The sequence below is a fragment of the Protopterus annectens genome, chromosome 5.part0 (assembly GCF_019279795.1).
Source record: "Protopterus annectens isolate FY-2018-M chromosome 5.part0, PAN1.0, whole genome shotgun sequence".
NCBI classification, from domain to species: domain Eukaryota; kingdom Metazoa; phylum Chordata; order Ceratodontiformes; family Protopteridae; genus Protopterus; species Protopterus annectens.
Window position 1 is genome coordinate 829,269,373 of NC_056735.1, and position 17,054 is coordinate 829,286,426.

General features: G+C 37.6%; 1 protein-coding gene across 1 annotated transcript in view; it reads left to right on the forward strand.

Annotated features, from left to right (window-relative positions):
* The window catches only part of LOC122802849 (vitamin K-dependent protein Z-like), a 342,162-nt gene that overhangs the window by 282,616 nt on the left and 42,492 nt on the right, over positions 1 to 17,054 (forward strand). The gene's annotated exons all lie outside the window — the stretch shown is intronic.

Genomic DNA, 17,054 nt, shown 5'->3' on the forward strand with positions numbered 1-17,054 from the left:
AGTATGTAGCTTGCATGTAGTTCCTTATGATTACCTGAAGATAAGGGACCAAATGTTGGCATTTAATAAATAAGTTTAAGTTTGGTTTTCTGTTTATCTGAGGAAAGACTTCCTAGTAAGTAAGAATCCATGATGTTACAGCAATAATTTACAAAGCCAAACCAAGTATCAGTTTTGTCATTGAAGTAAGATATGTGATCCATGCCTCTCAGATAAGGCAGATGTATTGCCATAATTATGGCAACATCTGATTAATAATACTTCCTTTTTTGTTTGTTTCTTTTTTGCTTTTTGTTGTTAAAGACTCTCTGGATCCTTGTGTTCCCATCTCTGAAGGCTTTGTTGGATCTACAGAATTCTCTTGTTTTATTGGCCCTTAATGATTTATCCTTTGGCATTCTGATTACTAAACATATGTTGCATCTATTCAACCTATAGTTACTCTTACAGAGACTGAGCATTTGCAGTTTTGTTGAATAGTTCTTGTCCGTCAGATGGAATTCTTTTGGTAATTTGTTTATATTATCTCAAGTAAGCTAATTGCTGTTTCAATTTAACAGCAAAACTTCGTATTGTATTCCAAAACTACTTTGTATGTAGGATGACAAGGACCACATCAATCCTAGTACAAAGGGTCTTATGTAATTCATCTATAAATTTCATAGTGTTCATTAATGATGGTCACAATACTGGATTTAAAGCTAATGACAGCTTATGTCAACCCACCCAAGTCATTTATTTTCTTAACTACTGACTGATTGTGATTATCTTGTAATTTATTTACCAATAAGAAATAGGAACACTTTGCATTTATTTAGTCCTTCATAAAACTAAACATTTCCTAAGCAATATTTCTACATTCAGGACAGTTCTGAATATTTACCAGTAACTTATACATTTCTGCTTATTTACTTCAAATGCATGTACTGCCATTTACAGGCTCAAAAAATAAATAAATAAATAAATAAATAAGGCTTGCCTGACAGGATGTAATAATTTTTTTTCTAATAAACAGGAATACAAATTCTTATTAGTCTTTATTAACAACCACTGAGGAGTTGTAAATTGTTTAAACAGACAAAACACAGTATGAATGGAGACAGGACCATTCCCTGATAGAGCAAACATTTAGAGATGTTGCAATAGAAAACAAGCAGACATTCTAATTTCTGCAAATTTTATTCATTGTTAAGTCACAAAAAAAGTTTGGGAAGGCATGTAACAAGCTCAGAAATGCACAGAAAGTCTCTTGGTACTGGATCTATATATAAATGACAATAATAAGAAATGTTCTTTTAATATGTTAACAACATTTTTAGAATTCCTGCCACTATGATTTCCTTAAGACCGAATAACAACTGGGTGAGTGACTCAAAGAATGTGGCTGAGGAAGTGAAAAAGGTGGACATCTCATGACTACTATCCTCAACAAATTTGACTTAATTGTTAAGTTGTCATAACATATCAATAGAAGTCATGAAGACATATTTATATCATCTTATCTGTAGAATATGTGCATGTTGTACCTTCAAGAAGCATTTCCAAGGACTGAATGTGCATGTATAAATAGCAAGCACATGCTAGCTTCAGTGCCATTTTGTGAGTGCAGCCAGAGAGTGAACATGAATGAGAGAGATAAGGAGAAAGTTACTGTCAGCTGCCTGTCAGGTGCCAGGATCCACCACATAACGCATGCACTCAGGTCACTCCACAATAAGTACAAATGTGACACTGTCATTGTCCATGTTGGTGTGAATGACCTGAGACGTACCTCCCTGGACTACATAAAAAGAGACATGGAGGAGCTCTCCAATCTTGTATCCCAGGCAGGTATGACCCTAACCCTGAGTAGCATCCTGCCATCACCCAGAATTATATCACAGTACAAGGACAAAATGATTGACTTCAACAACTGGCTAAGCTTCTGGTGTCATTCTAAGGGGATACAGTATTTGTCTGCCTGGGACGACATGATTGACAGTCCACGATGCTTTGCCAGAGATGGCCTGCATCTGTCGCCCTTAGGATTCCGGATACTGCCTAAGACTCTTGCAACCCCTATAGTGCCTTTTTTAGGCAAGGTTCAAATGACAAATTCACCACCGTAACAGGTACAAGCAAGCAAAATCTGAGGGTAATGCTACTCAATGCTAGAAGTCTAAACCTCAAAATGCACTCACTTGAGGCACTCCTTAAAATGGAGAACATTGACATCTGTGCAGTGACAGAGACCTGGTTCAAAACTCCAGAGAGCACCCCTGCATTAACAGGCTTCAATTCATACCACACCTTTTGGCCACCTAACCCAGAAAGAAGCACTAAAGGTGGAGGCGTGTCCATATTCATTAAGGATATCCACACCTCCAGGCTAGTTGCACAGCATAATGCATCCGAGATTATCCAAGTGCAACTAACTCTGGGCAAGACCGCATCCAAATTGTAGCTTGCTACAGATCCCCCACCATGCCCCAGGATTCACACTCCTCATTTTTTGATACACTGGAAAGGATTAGGGTGCAACCCAACACCCTAATAATGGGCGATTTCAACTACCCCACCATTAACTGGGAAAACTACTCATGTACCAACTCTTTTGTTCAAAGTTTTCTAGAATTCATAAATTCCAACAAATTCCAACACCTTGGATCAACTTATTCACACCCCCACCAGGGGCAGTAATATCCTAGACCTGGTCATTACCAACATGGGAAACCGGTGTTCCACACCAGAGGTGAATTCCTCGTTGGTCAGATCCGACCACAAGCTAATCAGCCTAGACATCCACATCCCACCCCTTGCCCCAATTAGGGAAACCATCGTAAAAAACTTCTCAAAAGCCAACTTCACACTTCTTAAGACAGAAGTGTCAAACTTCATGACACCTATGCAGATGGACAATAGAGGTATGACTGCCGAATCCTACACAAATGCACTTTATAAGCACTTACATGAGTGTATGGATCATGCTATCCCTAATAGAACCAAGACGTTATCCTCTAAAAAAAAAGAAGCCAATCTGGTGGACCTCTGCCATAAACAAACTCTACAACAGAAGAAAGAAACTGTTGCAAAAAAGAGTAAAATCCCATGACTGGAGGAACTCCCTGGTCAACCTCAGTAAGAAGCTGAGATCCCTCATAAAATCCTCCAAAGCTAGTTACGAAAACAAAATTGCCACTGACTCTAAAGACAACCACAAAGCATTCTATAGCTATGTCAAGAATCTAAATGGGAACACTCAGATCTGCTCTGAGTTACAGCATAATGGCACTAAATATACAGAACCAACCGATATTGCCAACATCCTAGCAGATAGGTTCAGTGCTAACTTTACCCCCCTCTCACCCCCTAGAGGGCCCATCTCTATACCTGAAGAATGCAAAGTTCCTATAATCATGGCTGCACAAGTAAAAAACACACTCTCCAAAGCCAAGAACACAGCATCCATGGGACCTGACAATATCCCAGGCTGCATTCTACATGAACTACAGAATGAACTGGCACCCTACCTAAGTACCATGTTCAATCATAGCCTCACCTCAGGCTTTGTACCCACTGAATGGTGCACCATGACAGTTATCCCACTCCACAAAGGGGGAGCCACAACGGACCCCGGGAACTACTGCCCCATTAGCCTGATGAGCCTGGTCTGCAAGGCCATGGAACGTATCATCATGGAACTCATAAACAAAGACATTGGTAATCTCCAAACTCTGGACCCTACACAGTTTGGATTTGTAAAAGGCAGATCATGTCTCCTAAACCTGATTGACTTATTTGAAGCAGTCAACAAAGCCATAGATCAGGGAAAAATGGTTCACACAACTTATCTAGATCTCGCCAAGGCTTTCGACACCATCCCCCACTCTGGAATTATAGATAAGCTCACTAAACTAGGTATAAATCCCTATGTCACAAGATGGGTTGCCAACTGGCTCATGGACAGAACCCACACTGTGAAAGTAGCGGATTCCAAATCCGACATCAGACCAGTGACAAGTGGAGTACCACAGGGTTCAGTCCTGGGTCCTCTCCTGTTTGGTATCTACTTCTCTGAAGTGCAGGCCAACACAGAAGGTCTTTGGCTAACAAAGTTTGCAGATGAATGCAAACTAGGAGCCATAATCGAAACTCCTAACGATGTGGACAAACTACAAAAGGGCCTCAATGAGACAGATACCTGGTGTCAAAGCCATGGCCTCAAGCTCAATGCCAAAAAGTGTATTGTCATCCCCTTTGGTAAAAACTTTGTACCCATGAACTACCACATAGCTGGTAGTCCACTTAATGCAGAAAATGTGATAAGAGACCTTGGGACACAGGTGGACAGTAGTCTCTCCTTTGATAATCACATCGCCATAGTGGTCAGGAAATCCTTCTTAGTGGCTCATCTCATCACAAAAGGATTCTCATCCAGAAAAAAAGAGGTCATTGTTCCCCTCTACTCATCACTCATTAGACCCATTTTAGAGTACAATGCCCCTTTTGGTATGCACCTCAGAAGACATCTACAACAACTGGAAAGACCACAGAAATACCTCACAAAGAGGATTACTGGCCTCAAACATATGCCCTATGTAGACCGTCTCAAAAAACTACAGCTTTACTCCATCGCATATCGCCTACTCAGGGGCAATCTCTGCCTAACATACAAAGCTATGTCAAACCCAGAGCTGTTGGACATGCTTCACTTAAAGAAATCCCAATCCCTCTGAGCTACACGCTCTAGGGACCTTAACCTTGTCACCACAATAAACAGAACATGCTAAAGGGATAGATTCCTGTCCCAGAAACTTCCCATACTCTGAAACAGACTACCTATCTATGTCAAACAGAGCTCCTCATTAGCATTCTTCAAGAAAAATCTTGATGATTGGATGGGAAATGGGAAATTCACCCTGGGGATCACTTCTGTGGCTCTGCTCGACAGGGGCACAGGAAAATAATTTTCTTGGGTGGCGAAAGCCAGGGTACATTTTTTGGCTAGGCTTGTATGAGCCCTAGGGCCGATAGCCTAGTACCTACCTATGAACCTATGAATCAGCCTGTTTATAAGTTTATATAAGTTAAAGTTATTTACCTCATTTCCTGATGTGTTTGTACATAATAAAGCTGCTTGAACATAAACCACACATGTTTGTCTATTCCATCCTGACAAGACAAGTGAGAAGAATGACATGGTGTCAGAAGTGGGATTCCAGAAACAATGATAAAGGCAGACTAAAAGAAACAAGAGCAAAAAATAAAAGCCAGAAATAAGTTAAAAGTAACGAAAACTAGCATGGATGGCTATTTTGTTAATAGAGATAAAATGGAGCATTACAAGGGCACAAAATGGATTACTATGCAAACAAATACCACATAAATGTTTACTACGTGAACAAAAGGCATAAAAAGTTTGATAATTAAGTAAAATGTTCAAAGGTAAGATATTTGATAAAAACAATTACCAGAAAAGTACAGAAGAGGTTCAGACTCACCATGGAATTGCTAAACAAGCATGTTTAGAGTAAAACAAACACAAGAAAAGAGATTAGCTGGGCAAAATGAATATAATAAAGGATGAAAAGGGCATATTAAGCATAAATAAAGCAAAGTGACTGCATGTTTTTTTGGCAAATCACAGTGTTTTGGCATAAACAGTTATTTCTCATTAACTAAAGCTCTGCATAGCATAACTAGAGTTATTCGAAGCATTGCAAAGTATGTAAAAGTGCCTACAGTGTGTGTTTATTACTGTGTATTTATTCTGAAGAGTTTATTGTGTATAAGGTGCAACTATTTCATGAAGTGCAGTCAATATACAGCCATTTCTATAAATGTTTCTTGTGCTGGGTATGTCTACTCACAAAGTGCCGCCATTACAGATTACAGGTGTTTCTTGCACTGCAAAGAATTACTTAGCAAAGTACAGCCATTTTGGAAGTGTTTCAGTGTGCTGTCTATTCACAATGTGCAATTACTTTGAAATGTTTCACACTCTGAGCTTTTTCTTCTGCCCAGTATACTCGCAATGTGCAGTTACTTTTAAATCTTTATTAAAATGATGCTTAATGAGTTTACAGTACAATAACTTCAACAGTATTACTGTGCCTGAGAGAAATTTATTTTGCAAAGTATTTTGCAGAATTTAATTACTCAAAAGTATTTCTCAGAGTTCAGTTACTCAAAAGGCTTATCATGCTATTGGACATAGTTACAAGTACTGGCATACATTTTTGGCATATATATATATATATATATATATATGTGTGTGTGTATGTTTGTGCAGTTACGAGTGGACTTGGATTGCATTGTGTTTTACTATAAGTTCCTAGCATGGCAAATGGATTTTTCGAAAACCCTCACCACTTGTGTTTGATCGGAATATTGCAGATAATTGGAGAATATTTCAGCAAGAAAACAATATTTTTGTAGAAGCAGCTTATTCAGATAAAGATGCATGCACCAAAGCATTCATTTTGCTAAACCTAGCTGGGTCAGAGGCCATTAATAAGAGTGTTCATTTGTGTACGCACCAGCAGTGTATGAATGTGAAGGTGTAAATCATCATATTGCTATTCAGGCTGAATCAAGGGAAGATCCTGAGTATTTGAAGCATAAATTCAGAGAAATGTGTAACTCCCAGACCAATGTTGCATTGGAGAGGCATTTGTTTTACATGAGAGACCAAAGGCCAGGAGAAACATTTGCAGCTTACGTTACTAACTTGAGAAACAAAGCTAAAACTTGCATGTTTGGTGATCTAAAAGATGAGTTAATAAAGGTCAGGCTTGTATGTATTATCAATAATGCTGCTGTGAGAAAGATTTTCCTTTGGGGCAAAGACTTAACGTTGAGCAAAGCTATTAAGATTTGTCAAATCCATGAAGCTACAGAAAGGCACATAAGTATGCTTGCAACTGACAAGAGCATGGTTTCAACAAGCTCCAGAGCAAATGTAGACAGCATGCAACATGAGGCAAGCAGAACCAGGCCTAGGCACATGACACCTGCTACCCCTGCAGGTTCCCCAAGGAAAATTTCTCTAGCAAGTTCCAAGACCAGTTCAGTTAAAGGAGCATGTTCAGTGCAGAACAAATGCTGCTCAGCACAGCATCAGGGTGAATCAGCAAAACCCAAGTCAAGCTTTATTGTTTACTGTCGCAATTGTGACAACCATGAGTCTAAAATAGAAACGTGTTTAGCATTTAGTGAGCAATGTCACAGGTGTAAAAAATGGAATCATTTTCAAAGGTTTTGCAAGTCAAGTAAACCTCACTCAGTTACAAAGAAAGATCACTCAAAAAAAGCAAATTGATCAAGAAGAGTTACAATCAGTTTTCTACGTAGATGGTGTATCAGTAATTGGTGAAAAGGTCAATGCAGTTGATTTACTAGCAAAGGGCAAAGTGTTTTGTACTATCCAAATCCATAATAAACCCACTGAGCTCAAAGTAGATACTGGTTCAAAGTGTAATGTGATTTCAGCAGAAACATTTGCTAAAGTGAGAGCTGGTGAACAACTTGATGTGGCTAGTTGTGCGAGACTTGTTGCATATGGAGGTGAAGAAATTCAAGCCAAAGGCTCAGTAGTGCATTTGGTGTTACTTGGCCAGGAACAGTTACAAGTTGTTGTTTTACATAGTTCTAAGATCTGTGCAGTCATTGTTGGGTCTCAGAGACAGTTTGAGAATGGACTTGCTTTCCTTTACTAAAGAAGTTCATCATATAAGCACATGTCCCAATTTCAGTTTCAGTGATACTATTTTCTTAGAATATGTTGATGTTTTCGATGTTTTAATTGCCTAGGCTTAAAGTAGTCCATGAGGGCAGTTAGCCTAGTAATAATCTATGAATCTATGACAAGTTAGGTAAGATTCCAGTTGTATATTGTATGAAGTTAGACCCAGAGGTCAGTCCAGTGGTCAGACCAGCAAGAAGAATTCCAGTAGCGATGCAGAACAAAGTTAAAGCCCAAATGGATAAAGTGGTGCAACAAGGTGCAATTTGTCCAGTTACAGAACCAACTGAATTGGTATCGTCTATGGTAGCAACTCACAAAAAAGTCTCAGATGAGATCAGAATATGCATTGACCTAAGAGACTTGAATAATGTATTGAAAAGACCTCATCATCCCATGTGAAAGTCAAACAAGTCAAAGGTCTAATACCGAATGCCACTGCATTTTCTGTCTTTGATGCAAAGAGTTCATTTTGGCAAATCGCAAATCTTCACTGCTGACTACATTCAGTACCCCATTTGGAAGATATAGATTTCTCAGGATGCAATTTGGAATAAATTCTGCAAGTTAAGTCTTCCAGTGTGCAATGGAACAGATCTTTGCAGGTTATCTCTGTGCCATAATAGTAGATGATTTATTGGTCAGAGGCAATGGTGAAGCTGAGCATGACAGAAACCTCAAGAAAGTTTTGAACAGAGCACGTGAAGTAAACTTAAACCTCAAGCCTCTAAATTGCAAATTCAGACTACCAGAAGTTACATATGTAGGTCATTTGTTTACTAGTACTAGGTTATGGACCAGACCTATCTAAGCAAGCAGCTATTCTTGAGATGCCCACTCCAGATAATGTTCAAGCTCTACAACATTTTCTTGGTATGGTTAACTATTTTGGCAAGTTCATACCAGATTTCAGTGAATTGAGAGCACCTTTAAGAGAGCCAACACGCAGAAGTGTTGTATGGTCATGGCTAGAACAGCACCAGAGTACATTTTATGATCTTAAGCAGAAAATTGCCTACCCACCTACTCTAAAGTACTATGATGTCAATAGACCATTTACTTTTTCCTGTGACACCTCAAAGTTTGGATTAGGCATAGTTCTTCTTCAAGAGGGTAGACCAGTAGCCTATGCACCTAGAACTCTTACCCAAATTGAAATGCAATATGCTCATACCAAAAAAGGAACTTTTGGCAATTGTGTTTGCATGTTCCAAGTTTCTTGATTGTATTTATGGTCGAGATATCCAAATTGAAACTGATCATCAACCTTTAGTTACTATCTTAAAGAAGCCTAGGCATTTCACTCCAGCAAGATTACAAAGAATGATGCTTAAATTTCAAAAGTATAACTTCACAATTGTCTATACAAAAGGCAAACTTCTTTATCTGGCTGATACCTTATCCATATCAGCCAGAAATACAACAGAACAGCTTGATACAGAAAATTTTGACTTTGATGTCATAGAAGTGTGTAATTTTTTGACTACAGGACTTGATGAGCTGAGAGATCATACAAAGACTGATTCTGTTTTGCAAAAGCTCCACCACTATATCCAGGTAGGATGGTCATCAAAGCAATAAAGTGCACTGACTGAAGTGCAACCTTATTTTACTTACAGAGATGAGATGTTGATGGAGGATGACATTATTTTCAAGGGTCCTAAAGTTGTTGTTCCTGCTTCCTTACAACCTGAATATATCCACATTTTGCATCATGGTCATCCAGGGTCTGAATCTACTAAAAGAAGGATGAGAGTACTAGTATTTTGGGCTTCTCTAGCAAAAGACATTGATAAAGTACTTTCACCTTGTTCATTATGCAATAGTACTAGACCACATTTGCAAAACGAGCCATTTCAGATAAGTCAGGTTCTTGAACTTCCTTGGTCAATAGTTGCCAATGACATATTCGAGTGAAACAATCAGCATTACTTAGTATTGACCGACTCTTTTTCAAACTGGTTTGAGATTGATTTGTTACCCAACCTAAAGTCTACTAATGTTATTACTAAGCTGAAATGTCATTTCTCAGTCCATGGAAGTCCACATAAGCTTATATCTGACAATGGCATGCAATTTACCAGTCAATTGTTTCATAAATTTGCAAGAGAATGGGACTTTCTAGATGTTATTTGTAGTCCTGAATACCCGGATTCAAATGGTCTAGTTGAACGTGCAGTACAGAGTGCAAAGCAATTACTAGAGAAATTAAAGCATGAGAATACCGGTCTGTTGAATTTACTTAATCTCAGAAACAAACCCTGTGATGATATACTTGGCTCACCTGCTCAGACTTCTGTCTAGGCAAACCAGAACAATACTACCTATCAGTTTTGGTTTGTTGAGGCCTAAAGTTAAGAGCAACAGAGCAATCAAAACCCAACTACTCGGAAAACATTCTTTTTACAAGTCCAGTTATGATAAAAGGAGCAGATTTCTTCATTCATTGAAAAAAGGAGAGACAGTGAGGATACAAATGGTGAAAGGTTTCAACCAGACTGGTCATGTGACAGGTATATGTGCCAAACCGAGATCCTATGTTGTGAAATCTGAGGGTGTGGATAACAGGAAAAATCAGAGACATCTTCTTCCTGTATCAGAACCAATATCACAGCATTGTTCCTGTGATACAGACTCTAAATTTCAGAGCAACCCAGGTGATGTTTCTGTTGCAAGAATGTGTCTTGACTACAATTTCCATTCCTAAGGCTGAACATTCAGCAGAGAGTTTGAGTTGCTAGACCTGATTCTAGATTTTATATCAAATGATATGGTTGAATCTCTAAACCTAGTGTGAAATACACAGCAACTTGGACGTGATTGTCTATATGTATTTAGTTTTGTATAATTGCATGTCAGAGAATTATCTTGTGTGTACTGCATGCCAATCAGTGTCGTCAATGAAGTATGATTCATTTCTCAAAGAGGGAGGATGTAGAATATGTGTGTGTGTTGTACCTTTAAGAAGCATTTCCAAGGACTGAATGTGCATATAAATAGCAAGCACGTGCTAGCTTCAGCACCATTTTGAGAGTGCAGCCAGAGAATGAACATGAATGAGAGAAATAGTCAGTCTGTTTATAAGTTTATCTAAGTTAAAGTTATTTACCTCATTTCCTGAAGTGTTTGTACATAATAAAGCCTGCCTGAACATAACCCATGCATGTTTGTATATTCCATCCTGACAAGACAAGTAAGATGAACAACATTATCGTTTTCCATCGTAGGACAAAAGCAGATACTCAGAAATGTAGCTTACAAGCTCAGGAACTTTATACAATATACTTGTGTACCTTGTTCACTTCTTTTCTGCACAAGATGCAGTACGTCAAAACTGAAAGAACTCCTTTGTAATTCTTTTATCTGTGCTCAATGAAAATCCAAATGTGACACTTAGAACATGTAAGAGTGATAGTGAAGAATGTATATACAAAAACATGGCATTATATCACAGAGCATTTCCCCTTCTCTAGTGCACGGGTCAGCAGATTGGGAGACCACAACCTTTCTTGAAAGGAGTACAGTGAGTGAAGCATCAATGTGGTAGCACTTTAAAGAGGTTTACTATTGTTTCTTTGAATGGCAAAACATTTCCAGTTCAAAACAGCGAATAGTAAACCCGAAAACACACATTCCGACCTGCCACAATGTTGACCCAAATGATAGACACATTTGACAAGACATTGTGGCCAAAACCATCAAGTGATAGCCGTATAGGAGCTGATGTAAATCAGACTGCTATATGAAAAATCACGTTTTTGCAGGCCCCCCCCCTGCATCTCCCTGTGGGGGGCTGTGTCCCCCACACCCCCCTACTAATATATTCTAACTCCTAGATCGCAGTACGGTGGGGATATGGATGATTTTCCAATCACCACTGTACCGCAATCTCCGTGCAGATAGTCAAATACACTTCTGTGAATGCACTACAGCATTCACATAAGTGTATTTGAGTATCCCATCCATTTATGTTTTGTGCACAACATTCTGATTTTTGGCAGCAGTGCACAAACCATAGTAAGCCCTTTAAAGATGTAAATGTGAACTTGAGTTCTCTCTTTTGTAATGATTTGAAGTTATATTTCCAAAGTAACAGTATTCTTAATTATACGTCTTACATTTCTGATATGAAGCCAAATGTTTCCGACATGATGCAGAGTTAAAGATCCATATGTTCAACATCACTAGACCTTTTAGGACAAACCTTTAGTCTTCATGTTACTAAATAGACAGCTTCCAAATGTTTCTCTTCTAACATCTACTTTTGTTATTCATTACATGGCAATCAGCTTCCAGGTTTGATTAAAGTGCACTTTACCAGAGCTGTTGTTTTTTTAGTGTCTTTTTTTTCAAAGGTTTACACTTCAGATCTATTTTAAAGGCTGCTTTTTGGTCATCTGTTAAAAAAAAAAACATGCCATGTATTACAAGGCTAATACCATTTCTAAGGCCAAAACTGGATTTGCTAGTGTCATCTTGCAATGAATATTAGATTCTAACTTAAATCTTTACCCCCACCAGCACTTCTAACTTGTTAATAGTACTGCAGCATTGATTATAGGAAGGACATAGTACAGCTGTGTAAGAACTTAACCATAAAAGTAGATGTCCAACTGATGAGGTTGTCACTGTATTAGAACCCAAAAACATTGTGGAGAAGATAAGAAAAAAAAAAAAAAACAGAATAACAGGACTAATAAAAAAAAGAAGATTTTTTTAAGTATATTTAAATATGTTACAAATACATGTGACCCCATATAAACTGCAGAAGGATAGAGTTTTGGGTGTAGTATGAGTTCTCAGAATAGCACTCTTGGCTGATATCAAAGACTGAAGCAGTTCTAATTTCTTGAGCTGTAATCACACCCTGACTTCTCACAAGTATTAGAAACCCAAAACATTTGGAGAAATTAAAATAAATAAATAAATACATTAATAATTTTTCTGTTGTATGTTTCAAAGACTGATGTTGCCAGGTAAAAGGCTGGCCAATACTGCATACAGTCTTCATTTGGTGCAATGCATATTCTTCCATATCACGTCATACCCTTCCATATCACATGTCATACCCTTCCGTATCACATGTCATACCCTTCCATATCACGTCATACCTTTCCATATCACATGTTGTACCCTTCCGTATCATGTCATACCCTTCCATATCACATGTCATACCTTTCCATATCACATGTCATACCTTTCCATATCACATGTCATACCCTTCCATATCACGTTATTATTTGACATTGTGAGTTAGTAGTAGCTGGACTCTGCTTGTTGGCTAAGAGGTTCTGTCAGTTTGTTTATTAAAATTTCATTCAAGACAGCTGCAATTTTTTCGAGTTGGCAATACATTCATTGTCATGTTTCAAGGGGCTCATTATGTCTGTTTTTTTAATGCACTGTTTGTAAATTTATAAAAGACTGTTTCCTTTTTGCTAGTTTTTGTCTGACTTATGAGTTGTAAAGTTTAAATACATAAATCAGTTCTGCAAACAAAGAAGTGCATATAGCACCCAAAAAACATAATTAGCACCAAAATAGATGATTGTTATTAAGTACTTTCATCACTCATAAACTGGCTTCTTCAGAACTTCTCAGTTCGGCTTGAGATTAGTCTTACCTGAATTCTTATTATGATGACTTAGATAATATTTAAATAATTGAAATGTATGGAATTTTTTAGCAACATTTGGAGCTTATTTTTTCACCATGGAACATGGTCTTACCAAGAATATCGTTCTTTATATTTCTTGGTTTCATACTTTAGTGTAAGTTTGTTCCAAATATTTGTTCTCAAATAGCTTCCAATTTTTCATACTGGGCTATCACATTTCCTGAACTAGTCAAGGTAATATAATTATTTTGGAATGGATACTTACAGCATATTCTGTTTCTGTTCATTTGACTTCTTAATATTACAGTTGTGTATTGTATGTTTCTCTGCCAACCTCTTTTAAGAAACAGCTCTCATTCAGGACAGATTCACCCCATAGTTCCTTATTTTTCAAAATCACCCTGCCTTTCACTTTACTGAAGAAATGCTAAAGGTTGTGTTAAAAACTTGCACATTTTGCACCATAACTGTATTGCTTGGCTAATGCATTCTGCTGCAATACTCCCCTAATAAAATTAAGTTAATGTTAATACTCCCCTAATAAATAATTTTCTGTTAATAATTGTAAGTTTATGTTAATATAGGAGCTATTACTGCTTGCATAAGTGGAATAGAATGGGGATTCGTTCATTGATGGCCAGTGTAGCAAACTGCCAAGTCCCCGACAGTATAACATGTGAGAGTATGCATTTAGTTGTCATTCCACCCCAAGCACGTATTATGTCTGCTTCTTACATACGCTGCTTTGAATGATGAAACTCCATCAAAATAGGTTGAGTACTGAATATACTTTTGCTGGCAATTAGCAGCTATAATAAACTTTGATAAGAAATATGGCTTAGAGTATTTGTGATTCTCAACAATATTCATATATATTTTCATGTTCATTGCTCCCATAAATGTCCTTAAATATAATATTTCCTCTTGTAATGTAAAAGATGAGTACTAGACAGAGCAACAGATGTTGATACATTTTGAGATGCTAGAATTCTATTCAGAAATTATGTTCTTTCTTTTCTATATATTGCATAGACTGCTTTTAAATGTAACCAGAATTTGACTAAATTTTTCTACAAGGGTATTCATAATTTTATAAAAATTGGGTCTATATTATATCCTCGAATGCTTAAAAAAGCGAACGCTGATTGATCGAACTTATTTTCACAAAACTGCAAAATATTGAAGCAGCAGAAACTCAAATGTTTTCCTAGGGAAATAATTCAGTTGTCCGTTTCTGTTGCTTCAGTATTTTCAGTGTTATGGTGGAAAGTTACCGGTCGGATTCAGGTAAGTATGCGATTGTGTGGATGTGAGTGTTAGGGTGATTTAGGTGAGTTAGGGTTAGGGCTCGGGTTAGGTGTGTGTGCGATTGAGTGGACATGAGGGTAGGGCGGATTTAAGTGAGTTAGGGTCAGGGAGCGAGTGAGGTGAGTGTGCGATAGTGACGGACCTTAGGGTTAGGGTTTGGGTTAAGGTAAGTGGGTAGTTAGTGGTGTGTGCATAGTTTAGTGTAGGGTTAGGTATCAGATTTTAGGTGTATGTGTATGGATTTCTGTTTGTTTGGTGTGCTTGTGTTTTGTGTATGTGTTTTGGAGCAGTGATTTTTTTCCCTGGGAAAAAAATCGTTGATCTGACAGTTCGAGATTGTAAGCTTTCGCTTAAATTAGGTCGATCAATCAGCGTTCGCTTTTTTAAGCATTCGATGATATAATATAGACCCTAAAAATTCTGCAATGAATTTCTTGGTGCATCTGGTTCGTTTACATAAAGATCTGATTGGGTTTAATGCCTTACACCTTAATGCATTTCTAGCATGCAATAAGTGTAATGAAAGACGGAGAGGAATATATTTTTGTTAACTAGATTATCATCTGCATGTGTAATGTAATTTGAATGCATTTGGAAGGTCTAGCTTACTGAATCGGAGCAGAAAAATGAATTAAGGGGTAAAAATTACAGGTTGGATAACTTGCATAAAGAAGGAGAAGACATTTTCCAAGGCCAATATGATGAAAGACTACACTTTAGGCACCCTAGACTCCAAACACAAAGAGTAAATCTGCTATTCTTAAGATTGCTAGTAGGGTAACAGCAGGAATTTTGTATTCACATCTGGAGTTTGGGACAGTTGAAGGAAGTGAAACTATTAGAGAGGGTGCAGAGAATGGCTAGAACAATAGTGAAGCAATTGAGAGGGATGCATGAAAAGAGACTAGTTAGGCAGGTAAGTAATCCCAAGAGAAAAAATGAGGGAGCATGATATGAGCCTACAGAAAATTTTGAGAGACTTGCAAAAGGAACATTGTTGAACAGAAAGAACATGGAGAGGAGGTGATATGTTCTCTGAACAGAAGGAAAGAGTCCCTGTTTAGTTATGAGTAAATAGTGTTTTGCAGGAAGAGGATTATACAATAGGATGAACTAAATGGGTAGTAAAGAAAAAAAATCTACAGGGACAATCAAGGTGGTATACTACCGATGTGTTAAAAAGGACACTGTATTGTGTGAGGTACTTTTGGGCTGCTAGATGAAATACCAACAGGACTTAGACCATCAGTTTTTTTGCTGGCATTTTTATGTAGGTATATTTTGCTGTATGTCATCAGGCAGTCTGGAGGTATTCCTAAAATATCTAAAAAAAAATTCTGCTGACACATAAAATCAGTAAGTGAAATAAGCAGCACCTTCCTCGGATTACCTTTCCCACCACATTAGATTATATAAACTGCACTCCTACTTTCAATCTGGAACTGCTTCTAGCATTTATCAAGGCAACTTTTTATTATTTTGCTATTATTACATGTTTATCTGTTAATCAAGCAAGTGGGCTCATCAAAATGAATCATTTTTAGCTAAGATGCAAACTAAAGGTAAAAAAGAAAACAGACAAGCACAAATTAATTGCAGATGCATTTGATGAATGGTACTGTGTACGCAAAGCTCAAATGCAATTCAGGAAACAAACATGAATATATGAAGTGTTTTGTGTTTGAAGTCAATACTATCCAAACAGACAGCAGAGAATTTCACCATATCAAAACATAATGGTGCTTTCTCTTTGTGTTTTCCATATTCCAGCTGGCTGATACTGTGATCAGATAGTTAATAGTCCACTTGCATTACATCGTATCATAAGCTATGGAAAGTACTGAAGCTGATTAAAAGATAAGGACTGATTAGTAAAAAGGACAAGTTAACTGCACTATTAGCAATCTGTTTTATTATTAGAAATTTCTCTTATGAGCTTTTGATGTATTAGATGACTCCAGTATCTTGAACTTCAAACAGCTGCTATCTCATGAGCCAGGTCCTAAGTTTTGAAGGCTTGGTCATTCCGCATGAGAATACTCCGGGACTGATATAGGAAGTGGTCCCCATTAGAGTCAGCTGTCAGCCTTCAGTGTTTCTGAGGAATAAAAGTTTACTTGTTAGAGAAGTACAACATCTAGAACATCTAGCATTGACAAGGTTCCCAGTACATTTTTAACCCTTTTCCTAACAGTAAAGTATGTAGCTCTCTACGATAAGACATTGTTATACTCTCTAGTAGGATGAAGCAAAGCAGAAATACAGATTTTATACCAAGCAGGAGTTTGCATGTCCAATTATGGCAGATGCCTAAGCACTAATTTATCTATATTTTGGAAAGCCTTTTCCAATACCCACTGGTCTTCACTGGCACAGCAGTTTCCTTGTCCAGTTAGAAAAGAAAAT